Here is an 18,112-nt window from a genome sequence, read left to right as displayed (position 1 = left end):
CCCTGTGGGGACCCTGTCAATTTGTTAAACAACTAAACAGAATCCAAATACTGGGATTTTAATCAAAGGAATGAAGGAAGGAAGGAGCTGCTGGGTAGTGCTAGGGTTACCAGCAGGCCAGCTTCCTCTAGCAGTGCTCTCTGTGGAGTTGGGGGACTATGTTCTGACTCACACGCATTCCTTGAGGAAGCTACCTGTCTACACTATCTGTGGAGGCCCTGACAGAGACGAGGAGCTCACGATGAGAGCTTCCAGGTGTCTGCTGCCCTCATCTTGAGCTCCTAAGAGACCACTCAGCATCAGCTACTAGGACTTTATGGGATTTACTTGGCAATATCCAAGATGTGGAAGCCAGGCTGGTGCTTGGAATCTATGAGGGCAAGCAGCTTCCTCTGGAGCTCTGGAAAGACAGCTACCTGGTGCTTAATAATGTTCAGCTTGCCCTGGAGCAGCAGAGGGGGTGGTCACCTGCAAGGAAACAAAGTCAAGAGCACAGCCAGTACCACACCCTTGCCTCCCACCTGGAGCACTGAAACTGAAGGAGTCTGACCATGGCCGTCACAAGCAGCCCTCAAGCAGAAGCCAAACAGTGTCTTAGACAATGTACAGAGGTCGGTAGTCCACCCTTTCCAGCTCATACTCAGAGTCTGTGATCCTGCACGTGCACATCTGTATATGCGGGCCTTGTCCCAGGCGGGTGCTTCTGAAGCCTTGTCCCTGGTGGTCCCTAGGAGACTATTCATTCCATAACCAAAGTTAGAGATGTTGGGTGCCACCAACCGTGCTCCCCAAGCTGGGCAGAGGCAGGAACAAGACAGATGTTGTTCTGGCAGCAAAGAGACACTGTCTTAAGGTACGCAGAGCACGAACGGCACCTATAGGCTGCTGGAGAAGCCCTGAAGGAGCCTTGGGACTATAGCCTTGGAATACACCAGCCACTTCCCAAGAACGAGCCCTCAACAGACCCGTCCATGGGCTCTGCGGAAGAGTCCTGCTTGCTCCCGCCAGCCCATAGACACATTTGCTAGGTTACTCAATTCAGATGGGGCAGAACGGAGGGCCAGAACTCAGACTGAGCCTCAGCCTTTGGCCGTAGATCCCAGAGACTGGGTACATCCTGCTGGGGGCACTAAGCCATCCCATAGCCCCGCCGTGTCCTCAGAGCCACTGTGGATTTGTGCTGGTGTGTACAATGACTTTGAAGACTATGTCATTTGTCCCAAGGGCAGGAGTGGCCGCAGCTCTGAACTGAGCAGCCCACGGCCCAGCCCACCTTAGAGTTTCAGCAGGAACATCCCGTTTCCCCACAAGGTTTCTCTGTGTAGCCCTGACTATCCCGGAACTGGATCTGTAGACCAGGCTGGCCTTGAACTCAGAGATCTGCCTGCCTCTGCCTCCCGAGTGCTGGGACTAAAGGGTTGTGCCACCACCGCCCGGCTAAGTTTCAGGCTCTGGGTGATGTGGAACAAAGCACCAGCTCTGTTGTGGCTGGTTGAGTTTTCCCTGCAACAGGAAGGCAGCTCGGTGGCCTCTGTACATTATGCGAAAGCCTCCAGGTCATTGCGTGAGCGGGAACTCCATGACCTCCTCTTAGGCCCTGCCCTCCCGGCACTGGGTCTTGAAGGAAGCCCAGAGTTTGGTGCTGACAGAGTCTCCCCAGCCCCCACCAAGCCCCGTTTCTGGAGACCTGGGCTTTCTCCAAGTCTAAACCTAAATGATTTGCATGAGAAAGACGTTTACCTTTTCAGCATCCAGCTCAGGCTGCTGGCTTCAACTTCTTGCCTAGCACAATTGCCTGGCAACACGGAGAGAGTGATTACATGTGCCTGGAGGGGGGACGCAGTGCCACGGAGGGGGGTCTTACTCTATGTGCCGACACTGGCCACCACAGACACAGTCAAGGGTCTTCTTATGTCCAGCAGTTGCTGATGGGATGAGGCACTGGGAACCTTGTGTTTCAAAGCAGGAAGCTCAGGACACCAACCCAGTCCCTTGGGGTAGAACTCACCCATCTATCTGATTCCCCAGAGTTCTACTCAGGGCTTGCAAGGGACAGGCAGTTGGGGCAAGAGACCCGCAGTGACCTATGCACAGTTGCGTCATCTCTCCCAGGAGCACCCACAGGTCCGGAGAGCAGCATAGGCAGTCCTGAGTACATGCCACAGAGGGGCCAGGGTGTACCACATTCCTTGGAGGTTCAGAGGTGTAGGTGCACACCAGCTTCTTGGGGCCTCAGTCCCTCTGAGCTATATCTAAAGAGACTCAGTACCCCCTACACACACACACACACACACACACACACACACACGCACGCACACACGCACGCACGCTCACGCACACCAAGACCAGTCCCTGTTGGGGAGTGGGAGAGGTAAAACACAAAGGCCTGTGGTCAGATCTGCTCCAGGCTGTCATGGGTACCTGGGATGACCAAACCAACTGCTTTGGAGATAGTGGTCCTTCAGAGCCTGGGAAGCATCTGGTTGGGAGTGGGTGTAACTGCGAGGCGATTTCCCCAAACCTGCTGTGTTGCTGAGACCTTCCCACCACTGGCCAGAGCACACGTTGGCCCTGAGTACCAGCACGTACCGTAGCCTGGGATGCTATTAATAATTTCCATATATCGAGCTCCCATTATGAGCAAAAAATAACCAGCAAGAGCAGCGGCAAAGCTATCTGGCACCCCACCCCCAAGGCTCAGAGAGCCCAAAATAGCGGCCTGGGAAAGGCTTAGCGGCATGTAGCCCAAGGGGTTCGGGCTGGGCTTTCCCTGTGCTCTGACCCAGTGCCTCCATAGCTGGCTCTTGTCCAGGGGGCTTGGCCTCACCAGGCCCCAGGGGGCACAGGGCGTGGGATGGTCTCAGGGCAGGGGGAAGGTATGCATGGTTGAAGGAATTCAGGACACAAGGATGGTCTTCAGGACCTGGAGAGGCTAGGGGAGGAGTTAAGGGGTCGCCACACCTACAGCTCCACGTGAGGGCCTTGGTATCGTCTGGACCACAGATCCTTCAGAAACTGCAGGATCCCAAGGAAATCAGAGATACCCAGCATCCCATCCACACATCATGTTCCCATCATGACTGCTCAGAATCCCCTAAGACCCCTTCCCTTAGCTCCATCAGGGACGGGGTGAGCCAAGGACTAGGTTGTTCTCTTCCGCTTGTGGATTCAGGCTCTCTGCCAGTGACTCGGGGAGAAGGGGGGCTGGACGTGAAAGCGAGGGGCAGTGGGTGAAGGGTCTGGGGGTGCCCACAACATCTACTGCACCGTTACTGCCCTAGCAACGTTCAGGATGCTCTGTCTTCCCCAAGCATGGCCCTTAATGGGACCCAAAACCCCTGACTGGGAGGTTGGCCCCAGGGTGGACTTTGCTTCTTAGGTGTGTAGGTTCAAGCCTCATCTGTCACATAGACTGGGACATGATTGGCCAGCAGCACCAAGGGGGTTTGTTCGAAGTGCCCCGTTATTCTTTCTGTATGGAGTCACTTAGAGCCGGAGGACAGCCAGGCTATATGGTTTTATGTATGCCAGGCGAGATCTCTCCATGCACCTAGGCTGCCCTCTGGCGGCCAGGTAGCCCTGGTGTGTGCCGGCGTTCCTAGGTCTCCTTGTCCATTCATAGTGTATATCTGTGGTGGTAGTGGGGCATTTGGAAGGAGGGTTTAATTTTTATTTTTTAAAGCCTACCTGGGCAGAGACTAAGACAAGGGAGGAACCTTTCCAGTCCTATCCAATTACTGTCAGGTGCCCTTGCTGACTGGGGGTGGGCAGAGGCAGCAGAACCCAGCGCCACCTCCTCTAGTAAGCCCCCTGGCTTTGGCCTAGCTTGAGCGGCAGGGTTCTTTGTGGCCTATTATTGTGGCTACACCAGCCTAGGATGGTTCTCTGGCCACTTGTGCTGAATCCTCTCTCAAGTCATGCTAGAACAAATGGCTCTTGGTCATGTGAGTGACCAGGCAGGCCCTGGGCAGGCAGGAAGATCGCCTGCCTGTTCAGTGAGAAGGAAGGTAGAAACCGTCAAGGGCTTGATGCTAGTTCCACAGGAGGAAGAGGCTGGGACTAGGCTGAGGACACATGGAGGTAACAGGACCCTTACCTCTGCTGCCCAGAGGGACACTCATTCAAGAAAACCCAGAGGGGCCAGGATGGTAGCTTCTGGAAGTATTCAGGCTCCCCTGCCCCCGTCCCCCACTTTGAACGGCAGGAGGGCTGGGCAGGTGCCCAGGCTGGCTGAGGCCCAGACTGCATGGCCTAGGACCCCAGTGCCAGCCCAGCCTCCCACCTCTATGCCGGCCCCAAGCCAAACGGTTTTTTTTTTTTTTTTTTTTTTTTTTTTTTTTTTTTGCAAAGCTATCTTTTTACCTTGATAAGCTGTTTTAAAAATGTAAATAAAATAACTCAGCGGACAAAAGCAGGCATTGATTCTGCCCAGAGCCAGCCGCTGCCCTCGACATGAAATATCGCAGCACATTGAGTCGTGAGTCCCCGCTAATCCGGGCAGACAGGCCTGAATGGGGCCCCTTTGGACGGGCGCGGCGGTGGGCAGTGGAGCATGCACCGCCTGCTGGGCGGCCCTGCTCCTGGACAATGGCTTTTCTTCCCCGAAGGGGCCTGTGCGGGACAAGAGCCCCCTTTGTGTCGGATGCCTGTCTTGGAGAGCCAGAGCCGCACATTCAGCAGCCCCAGACAGTCTTTGAAAAGCTGGAGTGTAACAGAAGACACCCGAAACACTAGCTTGCCTTCTGCCTCCCTGCACTCTCTCCAGGCACAGCCGCCATTCAGCCTCAAGAATGGCCTCAGGGGGCCTCCAACCCCACATTGTTCCTGGGTGTGTGGCCATCTTGGTTCCTCAGCATCCTCCACTACTTCTGAGAGGCAGGTGTGACAGGAAATGAAGCCATTGTGGGCCGTGGTGCTGCTGACACACTGGCCACCTCCCCCAGAGCCAACCAAGGTCTCCAAGGCCCAGGTGGCTCCTGGTGCCTAACGTCTAAATCACAGCTGTAGGAGTGCTGACCCCAGAGCGGGGTCCCTGAAGTGTGCCCAGCTTTGACTCTCCACAGCGACAGGTTGGAAGTGACGATGCCTGCAACGGTGGCCTCCTAAAATGATGGCCTCACTCAGCGCAGCAGGCATACCTGGGCCAGACCCCGCTGGAGGCCCCTCTAGCCACCCTTAAGCTGGGATCTGTATATCTCGGGCTGCGCAATGCTACCAGAGCCGTAGCATCGACCAGAGGTCTCTCTCTTGTTTCCATGAGCTTCATAAAGCCTGGTCACAGCCTGGACCTCCTGGGCCTGCGCCTCTGAATGTGGAACTTTAGGACTGGGTGTCCCTCTCAGGACCTTCTGGGCTCACACCAGAGACAGCAGCATTGACAAAGGTGACCCCAGAACCCACAATGCCCAGAGTCCACAAGCTCTCCTCCAGAAACTGCTGCCTCAGGGATGACAGGACGGGTAGTCTCAGCCCTTCGAGCGTTTCTGTCTGGGCTGCTATGCTCACTCAGGCTGAGGCTCTGCTCCGCGCACACACACAGAGATGGATTAATCAATTGACCAAAGGTCAAAGGAGAGGAGAGTGGCATGCCAGCTCTGGCAGGTAGGTTTGCCCCGTGTCACACATGCCCATGATGGGACTGACTGGCAAGGCTGAGGCGTCAGAACGTGGGGGTGGGGTTAGTTGGAGGCCTCAGAAGGTTCATCTCTGGGTCAGCAATGAGCAGGGGTCCGGGTGGTAACGTGGCCGAGGGATCTATACCTTGATGCCTTCTCTTGGATGAAGTAGTAAAAGAGGCTTCTGGGGCCCAGTCCCTGAAACCTCCATCCTTGGAGGCCCATAGTTCCTTACAGTGCTGTAGCGGGGCTACAAACAGCCTCTATCCGGCTTCTGCCGCCTCGTGTACACATGCCCCAAGAGGTAGAAGATAGTCCCAGCCCCTTTCCCTGAAGGCCACGGGAGGTAGCAGGGTCACTCACGTCTGCCGTTCATCTCTTTGAATTTCCCCTCATGGTGGAGATGGTGGGATATGAGCAGGCGAGAAAGCCTGTCTGTGTCCTGGAACCGTGAGATACTGGCCATGGACTCTACCAACTCCGCCCCCCCCCCAGGGGGTCTGGCTGAAGACCTTGACTGCTAATGGGTCAGCATCGAGCTGTGCAGGAATACCCAAAACCTACTGTCCAGAGGCCATCAGGATGTGGAACTTAGCTGGGGAAAGGCTTGGAGATTGGGACAGGCCTTGGCTGAGAGATCAGAACCTCTGGCCTGAACCAGTAGGGAGAAGGTGATGGGAAGGTGAGAGGTTTGAGACTTGTCTACACAGCTAGCTCCCAGGAGGCTGAGATCAAGCTCACATCTGCCCTGAGCAATCACGGTGGACTACAGAGGTCTGGTTTGTCTGGGCAAGGAGCTCAGAACACGGGGGGAATGGCAGGGGGCAATGACTCCCTTTTTCCCCTGTGCTGGCTGTGGGTGTGGCTGTCTGCAGCTCATGGGCCACTCAGGCCTCCAGGGAGAGCATGTCCAGCGGCCTGACTGGAGGGTCATCCAGGGCAGCTAACTCCTGCTGGGCTTCCTCCCGGAGCTGCAGAATCACAAAACCTCATTATCACGTCGTCCACTCCCCAGAGGCCCCTTGCAGCCTTCCCCACTTGCACAGAGGTTTTAAAAATTAATCTATTCAGAAGGTAACTGTCGCTATTCAGCCACCATCCATGCCTCCCCATGACTTTTCATGCCGCTGAGATTCCATTCTGCTCCACTGAGCCCCAAGGCCGTGGGCCCTGGTCATTGTCCACACTAATTATCCCATAAAGACAGGAGCTTGTTCTAGGCCAGACAAAGGACTGCACTTGTCTAAGGGACAGGGATGGTCACAGACTCATAAATCACCATGTGCCGGCCGTACCTGCATCAGGAGAGAGCAAAGGAAGCACCAGAACCGGAGTTGACGCTGCCTGTTGTTGACCTAATGGCTTCACTGCCTATTCGGGAAAAGACTCAAGAGCTGAAACAAGAGTGACTAGGTATCCCCAGGGCCCCTGGCTTCCAATTGCATATAAGGACTAACAAGGGCTTAAAGCCGCTGCCGGTGTGATCCTCTGCAGCAGGGTCTATGCAGCCAGCTGGCATTGTACAGACATCTTGGCTGTACCTTATCACTGTGGAAGTCCACTGCCAAGATTATTCCAAGCCATGACAGCTTCTGGTGGATCATTTCTCAGAACTGCAAGCTATTTGGATGTAGACATATCCACAGACACAGCACTGTTCTACACCCCACCAGAACCTCAAGGCAACTCCACAGGATGTAAGCGGGGGTGTTTCTGCAGTGATGGGAACTTGCTCGTCAGACCCAGGGAGGACGTCAGTGCTTCCAAGATAGGAGCAGCGGTTGTTTGTTCCTCTTGGAGTAGCAGCAGAGGGCATGCTGCAGGCCAGCTCTGAGGGCAACAGCAGGGACCTGCATGCTGCAGCCCAGCTCTGAAAGCAGCAGTATGGACCTGCATACTGCAGGCCAGCTCTGAGAGTAACAGCAGGGACCTGCATGCTGCAGCCCAGCTCTGAGGGCAACAGCAGGGACCTGCATGCTGTAGCCCAGCTCTGAGTCCAGCAGTATGGATCTGCATGCTATAACCCAGCTCTGAGACCAACAGCAGGGACCTGCATGCTGAAGCCCAGCTCTGCCCGAGCAGGTATGGCTCCACTTTCCAGGATATAGGAACGAGGTGGCAAGGTTAGCAAAAACGGCCACCTTTTGCTCATGGATAAGGAAAAGTCCAGGAAGATTTTGTTCTGTGCTGGCCTGTCAGATTGTCCTTGCAACTATACATGTTTAATCCTCTCTGCACCCCAACAAACTGATGCTGAATGTCCAAAGACCAAAGTCCATGCCTAGGCACCGGGAACGCATCTGGTAAAATTTTTTTATGCCCCAGCTACACCTAGGGAATACTTCCCAGGAGACACATGCTTTGTGGTCTTACCTATTGCAGACGTAAATAGTTCCTTTGGCTTACTTTAGGCATTTATTTATTTATTTATTTATTATTTATTTATATACTTTTATACCACATGCTAAAGAAATACCTGAGCCTCCCAGAGGATGGCGAGACAGTTCTGGCATCTAGTAGCACTCAGGGCTGTGGACTGCAGAGCGCTAGGGGTCTTTGTATCCCTACCGCAAGCCGAGCCATGTCCCTACTACAGAGAGCTGGTGGCCCATTGGTAAGTCACTCAGCACACAAAGGAGGGAACCAGCTGGAAGAAGGCCACTCTAGTACTGGGACAGAAACAGCTTAGCACGGTTACTGAGACCACTGTGGAGGGGACATGCCTCCTCCCAGCTCAGATGTCCCCTTACTCTGGTCTAATGAGGTACCAAATAGTCCCTGGTGGTTTCCCCAGGGCTCCACTGGCAGTCAGACCTAGGCCACAAACTTGCCCCTGAGCCAATGGTTGCAGAATGGGGTTCCAGGTTGGATGTGAATATCAAAGAGGCATCTTGAATGGTACTTGGGCCTTGGGCCACGGCTCAAATCTGAGCTTCAGGGCCAGTCATTGCCTCTCTCATGTTTCTGATCTCTAGTTGCCTCTTAGGACTTGGCAAGGTCTGAAACTCTTGCCTCGGAATGAATTTCTTCATCTGGATTTCTGATGTCACCTACTTTCACCAAAGACCTTCTCTAAGCAAAGCCTCATTTGCATGCAATAGGATCTGGCCACTCAGGGGAAAGAAAACCTGCCCTACCCACATCAGCTAGGCTGTCCTTGGCACAGATGTCCCACACTCACTGCTCTGGGGAAGGTAGTCCCCAGGGCCCAAAGTGGGGACAGTGCTTTTAAAGGACACTCCAAGAGCAGCCATGAGGCTTTAATGTTACTTAAAACTACTGCAATCTTGACAGCAAAACAGACTTCAGGGAACACACAACAGTGCTCTCACATTAATGCTTAGCATAGCTGCCGTATGTCAGGAAAGGAAACTGGAGAAGACAACATGAGCGTGGAAGAGACTCCAAGGCTGTCTGGAGGGGCTGACTCATGGGTAGTACACACAAATGTGCACCTAGGACCCTTCAAAGGACACCCAGGAAGACAGAAGGGAAGCTTGTCTATCTGTACCCTGGGAATCAAAGGAAATGACACTAAGCATGGATTCTATCGTGGGACATGAAATATCCTTTGTACACGGGGTCTTGGAAATCATCTCTAATGATGTACCTGAGAATATTCTCTATTCCGCTGTTCCCCCAGACTGGTTTCTCTCCACCCACTGGGTCCCACTCACTAGTTCCTGCAGCCACTTATGAAATAACCACTCTGAGATTTAATATAAATTACTCTTTGGCCTTTTTGCTCAGGCTTTTTATTAACTAACTCTTACATCTTAAATGAACCCATTTCTATTATTTTATATTTTACCATGAGGCTCGTGGTTTGTTACCTCTTGCTTCTTGGGAGGCTACATGGCATCTCTCTAACTCTGCCTTCTTTCCTCCTCTATCTCTGCTTGGATTTTCCACCTTGTTATATTCTGCCCTGTCATAGGCTTCTTTATTAACCAATGGTAATAAAACAAATTTACAGCATATAGAGGGGAATCCCACATCAGTTTTCTATAGCACAATAATAGGTATCGCTGCAAATGCAGTAAGCCAGATCAAACCAAATTAAAAAAGCAAAAGAACAGATGTATCTGAGCAAAGCGACTCCCAGGTGAGTCCTCCAGTCCCAGATATCAGAGCTGGAGAAGTCACGTGGCTGAACTAAAGCAGGGGACTTATATATCCTGTAGGTGAGGGGTGGTGATGTGTCCTCCACATGCTGGGTTTGTGCCCAAGTATGATAAAAAGCTGAACACTTCAGGCAGAGTCTTGTATGGTTGGCAACTGCAAGGGAGGAGCTGCTATAGCCATTAAGGATGCAGAACTGGGCTGTTTGGCACCTTTCTTTGTTGGAGATTCTCTGAGAGGGTGGAGTCTGGAGAGAGGAATGGGGCTTTCTGGATCCAGCATGAGTGAGCAGAAGGGTCCAGATGAACAGTCTCAAGTGCTAATTATTTGTAGAAGCAAAGCACAAACGTCCTTAAAGGACACCCTGGCCTATGCCACCAGGGAAAATGTCAATTAAAAAACAGACCAAGTGAGCCACCAAAAATGATAATGTTCAGAGAATATGGGACAACAGGATGTCAATGGAGAATGTGCACAGGAAACAAATGCCTAAAATCACTAAAGAAAAGCTGGGCAGTGGTGGTACACATTTTAATCCCAGCACTAGGGAGGCAGAGGCAGGAGGAACTTCTGAGTTTGAGGCCAGCCTGGTCTACAGAGCAAGTTCCAGGACAGCCAGGGCTGTTACACAGAGAAACCCTGTCTTGAAAAACAAAAAAAACAAACCAAACAAAAAACAAACAAACCAAAAACCCCTCCTGTAGGCAGAGACTGCTAGTTCATTCCCTGCCACCAGACCTGAAATAATCACACAGAAACTGCATTAATTACAACACTGTCAATAGCTTATGCTTATTCCTGGCTAACTCTTATACCTTAAATTAACCCATTTTTATTAATCTGTGTATCGCCACATGGTTGTGGTTTACCGGTAAGGTTCCATCCAGCGTCTGTCTCATGTGACAGCTACATGGCTTCTCCTGGACTTTGCCTTTTTTTCTCCTCTATCTCTGCTTAGAATTTCTGCCTTGCTCTATTCTGTGCTGCAGCAGGCCCAAAACAGATTCTTTATTAACCAATGGTATTCACAGCATACAGAGGGGAATCCCACATCACCACATAGAAACCCTGTCTTAAAAAACCAAAAAAGCCAAACCAAACAAAACAAAAACCAAACAAACAAAATCCCCTCTGTCCCTTCTAATTGTTCTCTGTGTCAACACTCTAAATTAATCTCTATAGTGGCATTTCGTTAACATTTTTTTTTTTAAAAAAGATTTATTTACTTAATATACTTTGGGGTTTTGTCAGTGTAAGGGTGTCAAATCCCCTGGAACTGGAGTTACAGACAGTTGTGAGCTGCCTGGGTCCTGGGAATTGAATCCTGCTCCTTTGGAAGAACAGCCAGTACCCTTAACCGTTTGAGCCATCTCTCCAGCCCCAGTTGACATCTCTATGAACAGTGTATGGTGGTTTCTTCCTCCCTCATCCTAGCTGCTATTTGTTACTGTTCGTTTTACTGATGATAACATTAGGGCTGGGGTGGGGTGACTCTCAGTGCAGGCTAGGTTTGTATTTTCCCAATGGCTAAGGATGCTGAATACTTTTCATGTGTTTATTAGCCATTTTTATCTCTTCTTTTGAGAGCTGTTTTCAATAAATTTGGTCATTTATTGATTTTTTTGTTCAATTTTTCATTCCTTTTCTATCAGGTGTTTTGTTGCCAAAGATTATTTTTCTATCCTTTACTCTGTAACATGAGGGGGCCAGGCCTGTTTGTTGGGGTTTCTGTCCCGCCCAGTATCCCACAGCCGATAAGCCCTAAAGAAATACCACAGAGATCTCTATAAGTTATAAAGCTGATTGGCCCATTAGCTCTAGCCTCTCACTGGCTAACTCTCAGATCTTGATTAACCAATTTTTCTGATCTATGTTAGCCATGTGGCTCAGTACCTTTTTCAGTGGTTGCAGATCACATCCCGCTGCTTCGGTAGTCTGGGCAGGAGTGGGAGGAATCAACTTCCTCCTTCCCAGAATTCTCCTGTTCTCATTACATCATTTCTACTTCCTGTCTGGTTTTCCCGCCTATACTTTCTGCCTGGCCAATCATCGTTTTATTTAAAACATGATTGACAGATTACAGACAATTCTCCCACACCATTACTCTTTATTTTTTCTTTTAGGTATGTGTGTATGTATGTGTGTGTCTGTGGTTTGAGTATGTGTGTAGGACCTGTGGAGACCAGAAAAGGACATTCAATTCTTTGGTTCTAGAGTTAAAGGAGATTGTGGACCACCTGACTTGGGTGCTAGGAACTGAACCCTGGTCCTCTGCAAGAGCAGTAAGCATTCTTAACTGCCAAGGTATCTCTCCAGACCCCTGTTTCCTCCTCTTCTTTTTTTGGTAGTGGTGGTTGAAAAAGTCAGTGGACCCTTATTGCTTCTGGGTGTGGGACCCAGGAGCTCTTGGTCGGGGGAGTCCACTTTCTCTTTATCACCACAGGCTTCCTTCCGGCTTGGCAGGACAGTACTGGCTTTGCAGATGACTGCTGTGCACAGATCAGGGAGATTTTGGTTCTTGCAGATCACGTGCCTGATCTTGCTGAGAGTGGCCCATGCATTTTTGTTGATGGTGGGCCTCATATAAGAAGTAGCTGGTTTTCGCTGACCCCGTGGCCCTGGGCTGCGGGCTCCTCTCCCATGGTCTTCCGGTGAATCAGCCCATTGTAGCGGAAGAAGTCGTGGGCCTTCAGATAACTGGACTGGTGGTGCAGTAAGTCTGCTTATTCCTCTGGATCAGGAAACCGGAGCTGTTGGGAATAACCGCCCATTGCAGACGCGCCAACATGGCCGAGGCCCCTCTCCCTATGGTGCCTGGAGATGGAAAGAGCCTTTACTCTTCTGTTTCCTCTGCTGTGAGGAAGCTTTTTAATCTCATGCAATCCTGTTTGTCTGTTCTTGGTATTACTTCCCGGGTAGTTAGAGTCCTTTGCAAACGCCCTTTCTTATGATGCTGCCTTGAATGCTTTCTTCTTACAGCTTTTAGTTTCTTACACTAAACTAACCTTGTTTTGAATAAACCTATGTGATCTGCCTTATCTAGTCTGCCCTCAGGCTATCTCTCCCAGTCCCTAAGAGCTGTGCAGCAGGCCCCTCCCCAAGTCCGTCCTCCACAGACCTTCCCTGGCCTTTCTCCACCAGCATGCCAGTGCTGGCCTGGACCTCACACACTAGAGCCTGGCCTCTACATTCTGAAACAGTTCAGCTTCTGTCCTTGTCATGACTGTCCTAGTGCCATGTTAAAAGTGCTTTTGGACTCTGGCTTGCCCAACCAGCTATTCCTGCTCTCCTTGTTCCTAGATGCTAGAGGTCACCCATCCTCAAATGTTCCTCTGCACTCTATGCCTGCTCTTCAACAGTGACACCATGGATCCTGGACACCTCTCCCCAGGAAGCTGAACAGCTGGCCAGCTTTGTGTGGCCTAAACCTTTGTTCATATGCTGCTAAGAGGCCCTGGGCCCTGAGGTTGGCTGATTTCAGACACCCTAGGGAATCTGTTAAAAAATAAGACCCTTGCCGGAAAATGGTGGTGCACTCCTTTAATCCCATCACTTAGGCAAAGGCAGTCAGATCTCTGTGAGTTTGAGGCCAGCCTGGTCTACAAAGCGAGTTCCAGGCCAGCCAGGCCGTTACACAGAGAAACCCTGTCTCAGAAAACAACAGCAACAGCAGCAGCAGCAACAACAACAACAAACAACCAAAAAAAAAAAACTCCACCAAAAAAACTCCAAACCAAACCAAACCAACCAACCAACCAACCAACCAACCAAACAAACAAACAAACAAAACAAGTAAGACCTTTCCTTTCCTGACGGCAGCAGCCAACACTCAGGGCTCGGATGTTCTTAGGCGAGGATACCACACCAGGAATCTTACAGTTGGGTTCATGAACTCAACAGCCAACACTACCGAGAACCCCAGTTTCTACTGCTGTCCCCAAGGCTGAGGAACACAACACACCTAACCAGACCCCCGTGTTTCCAAGTTTCATTGCTTTTGCCCAGCTTCTCCCCAAATTCCAGTTCCTCTTCCTCTTGACTTCCATCAGAATATCCTAACATGCCCTGGCTCTGTCCCTAAAGACGACCCTGACCATAACCCTGAACCAATTCCCCACTCACTGCCATCAGCATTCAAAACACGCTGACCTTCACCCCAGCGCCCTCCATCTCAGAGAGGAAAGCCAAGGGGTTCTCTGAGCCCAGGCTGTTCTTCTTTCCCTACAGGCAATGTCTCTTAGGAACTCTCCAAAGCCCAGTTTTTCATCTTTTATTGGGGTCCTGGAACCCCATCTACAGTAGGCTGAGTAAGGCCTCAGCTCTTAGTGTGCTCCTTCTCAAGGGTCTGAATTCACCCAGAGACCTGGCACTCTATGTTCACTTCCACTTTGTAAGTGCTCGATGCGCCACACCTTGCAAACCCCAATGCTCCGTCAACTGCAAGAATCGTCTGTGTACCACAGGGCCTGTTTCACCCGACTGGCATCTGCGAGACAGTCCTGCTTCCTGACAGGTGCCTCTGTTTTCTGGCTTCTTCACGGGCCACCTTCAGTTAGTAGCATATGTTGCTCTATGGTCACTGAAGAGCCTGCTAGCATGTATCGCTGCTCCGGATGGTAGGCTGCTACTGTTCTACTTACCTGCAGGAAGCTATTACGTTGCATTGAACACAAGTATGAGTTCGGTGCCAACGACAGGGAACTAAGTCCTTCCAGCGCTTGGACAACTGACCACAGAACCGTTATCCACCTCTGAAGGCACACAATCTACTCTGTTGTTTGATCCAGGTGGATGCTCTCAGGACTCGTGACTGGCTAGCCAGTAGGGATAGATCTTCCACTCTGACCAGCCCAGCACAGACCACTGAGCTTTGGCTTGCTTCTGGGCAGGGTGCTCCTGAGGAAGGTGCTCCTGGGGAGGGTGCTTCTGGGGAGGGTGCTTCCGGGTAGGGTGCTTCTGGGCAGGGTGCTCCTGAAGAAGGTGCTCCTGGGAGGGTGCTCCTGAGGAAGGTGCTCCTGGGAGGGTGCTCCTGAGGAAGGTGCTCCTGGGAGGGTGCTCCTGAGGAAGGTGCTCCTGAGGAAGGTGCTCCTGGGAGGGTGCTCTGGCAGGGCCCACCCTCGGGTGAAACACAATGGCACAACACTCCCGCTCCCCTCTGTCGTCCCCCCCCCCCCCCGTTCTAGACCTCACGCAGGCACCAGTAAAGATACAATGCATGGGATCTGTGCCAGAAAGCCAGGCCAATTCAATGATGCAAAGTCCTCAGTGACTTTAGCCCACAAATGCAGTAAAGAAGCAAAATCACGGGACGCTCATCAGATGCAGAAAAGCAATTTGTAAAATCCACTTCTGGTGCAGGCAAGATGGTAAAGGCACTAGCTGCCAAATCTGAGAATTATGTTATGATAAGAGAACCAACTCCTGAAAGTTGTAAATTGTTCTCTCTCTCTCTCTCTCTCTCTCTCTCTCTCTCTCTCTCTCTCTCTCTCATACACACACACATCACATCACAACTTAATAAATAAAGTGTAATATAGTTTTAAAAATCCACTTCTGCAAGTCTGGTGGTGGTAGCACCCTCTTTTAATCCCAGCACTTGGGAGGCAGAGGAAGGCGGATCTCTGTGAGTTTGAGGCCAGCCTGGTCTACAGAGCGAGTTCCAGGACAGCTAGGGCTGTTACACAGAGAAACCCTTTCTCAAAACCCAAACCAAACAAATAAATGCAATCCATTCCTGCCCATGAGTTAGGAAATAACTGAAACCAGAACAGGGCTCTGCGCTAAGCCGGGCTGTAGAATGCAAAAATACACCCCACACGCATGGATTCCATATTAATGTGCCCCGCTGGATGAAGTTATGGCCCCAAGCAGGATAGGTGGCAAGAGGAAAAAACAGAAGCCATCAAACTTGGAACGGCGAAATCCCCACAAAACCCAAAGATATTCGAGTTACTGACAACAGATTAATTTTATGCAGAAAGCCACGAAGAATCTAAAGATAAATTAGAATTAATAAGTTTGACATAGATGTTTTACACAGGCCACTATTGAAAACCAATTGCTACCTATAAGCGAGAGGAGAAAAAAAATCACTTAATGGTATGAAAACATAAGATTCCCTGGTGGTAAACCTGGTATAAGAAGTTTATATACAAAATCATAAAACATTATTTAAAAAGTGAAGTGACCTGAACCAGCAAGAGGACTCAGCAGGTGAAGGCAGTTGCCACCGGGCCTGACAACCTGAGTTTGATCCCTGGCACCCACACGGTAGGAGGGACCTGATTCCCACAAGCTGTCCTCTGACTTCTACATGTGTGTTATGGCATGCATGCCTACATATATGCACAGACAAATGAATAAATAAATATTTAAAAATTGAAAAATTAGAAAGTAAAGGCTACACCATAGTATCTACAAAGTTCCTCCTAATTTTGAAATCGATAGATTATACACCATTTTTATGAAAACAGCAAAACTAAATACACACATTTGAATGTGTGCAGGTGTGAGCATCCATGTGTGCATTGTGGACATGTGTGTGTTCTTGTACTTAGGTCTGTTGTTAAGTGTGTCTTTTCCTTTTTTAGTTTTGTTTTGAGACAGGGTTTGACTGTGTAGACCAGGATTGTCTTGAACTCACAGAGATCCGCCTGCCTCTGCCTCTCCAGTGCTGGGATTAAAGGTGTGCGCCACCACCGCCCGGCTCCTTACCTTTCTAAGGGGCCTTGCCACTTCCCTTTGTACCCTGCCAACCATGGCCAGCCCAACATCTGCCGGAGGAGTCCTTGGCAAACCCTATAGAGACAAGACAGAACAAGCTGTGCCTGCTAACTCCCTAGAGGCCCTGGCATCAAAGCTAAAGCCCCTTACATCCTTTAACTCCTTTCTGTCGCCAGACCCTCTGGGCTACTGCCTGAAGGCACTCCTCCCATTATGACCTCCCAGTCCATCACAGCAGCTTCCTTCCCGAGGTCCACTATGCGCCTGGTGAGTACCGTCCTTTCCTTTCCGATGCTGAACCCCAGCGGCACTAACAGCCTTGTCTCTCCGGAGGATGTGGTCCTGTGTACTACTAAAGCCCTCACGGTAACCTCCCTCATGATCAGTCTCCCACGTATACACTGTGGGCAGTTGTCACATGACGGTGGAGAGACCCCTGCTGCTCCAAGTGTCTCAGGCCAGAGGGGGTCATGCCTGTCGGCTGGGACGGGTCATTACCAGGTCGTGCACCACCAAGACACGGCCAGGGCGAGGGGCGTGCTGACGCACATTGCAAACAATTGCTGCTTCCTGTTCTTATGACATAAAAAAAAAACAGGATGCAGAGAGGCGCTCATCTGAATGAATGAGATAAGCAAGTTCTGCATTCTGCAAAGCCACAGAGGGGAGGCTCCAGGGAGCAGCTATGGCAAGCACCCCCGGGGCGGGCACCACTTACGCGCTCCGGGACTGAGAAGCCAGGTGAGCACAGCGCTGACTTCCGGGACCTTCTACCTCTCCTGCGGCCTGCTCGGAGGGCCTTTCATTCACTCCCCGTGATGGTCTCCAGCTCCACCCCTCCCCATACCAGACCTGGGACCAGGCCATGCCCAAGCTCACAGCTGTTGCTATAAGGACATCCTGGGCCTGCCAGCAGAAGGTCTCGCTGGCAAGTCTGGGACAGCAAGACAGATGGCTTCTGGCCAGAGCCTGACCCCTGACCCCAGGCCCTGCTTCACAGGAACACCGTGGCGGGGGAGGAGAAGCTACAACCTCGGAAAGCAGACTTACCGAAGTTCTGAACGGTCGAATCACAGATTCTTCAGAAATGCCATGCCTAGTGCACAAGTGCCCAGGGACAACCTCTGCATCTTTAGGAGGGGTCCTGGGAGCCATTTAAACCACTGACGTCTCCCAGCTGTCTTCATGCTTATCCTAACATGGCTCTAAGGGCTGCAGGAGAGACTCTGAGATGGTCCACAGGAGGACGGGGCGAGGCATGGGGACATTGGTGGCAGCACAGTGGTTGCTACTTTATCCACAGTCACACACAGCTGGCTGCAAAACCATCGATTCAGTCACCTACACTCTGAGGACTTCACAAACCCAGGTAGGGACTCTTGCTGCCAAGTCACCTCCCAAAGTCAGCTCCAGTACCATTATACAGTCAGGGTAGGTGGTAGGGACCACGGAACCTGGTGTCTGGGAGGTTGGGCAGTGATTGTCCATGCAGTCGTGGCTGAGGATGGCCGCACTATACTGGATACCTGACTGCCTCAAAGGGTCCCGTGGCACATGGTCTCTCCAGAGCCACTCAGAGCTGGGCTCAGCTCCTGCCGGACTCTGTTGACAGCAACTAGCACAGCAGTCAGGGCCCTCTGCCTCCCAGAGGA

General features: G+C 51.2%; 1 pseudogene; it reads right to left on the bottom strand.

The window, feature by feature from the left end:
• Positions 1–12,100: 12,100 nt before the first annotated feature.
• On the bottom strand, positions 12,101–12,525 carry LOC119819720 (annotated as a pseudogene).
• Positions 12,526–18,112: the final 5,587 nt, after the last annotated feature.

Source organism: Arvicola amphibius, chromosome 7, assembly GCF_903992535.2.
Source record: "Arvicola amphibius chromosome 7, mArvAmp1.2, whole genome shotgun sequence".
In the NCBI taxonomy this organism is placed as follows: Eukaryota; Metazoa; Chordata; class Mammalia; order Rodentia; family Cricetidae; genus Arvicola; species Arvicola amphibius.
The sequence above is the reverse complement of the archived record's forward strand: the minus strand, read 5'-3'. Positions and strand labels throughout refer to the sequence as shown.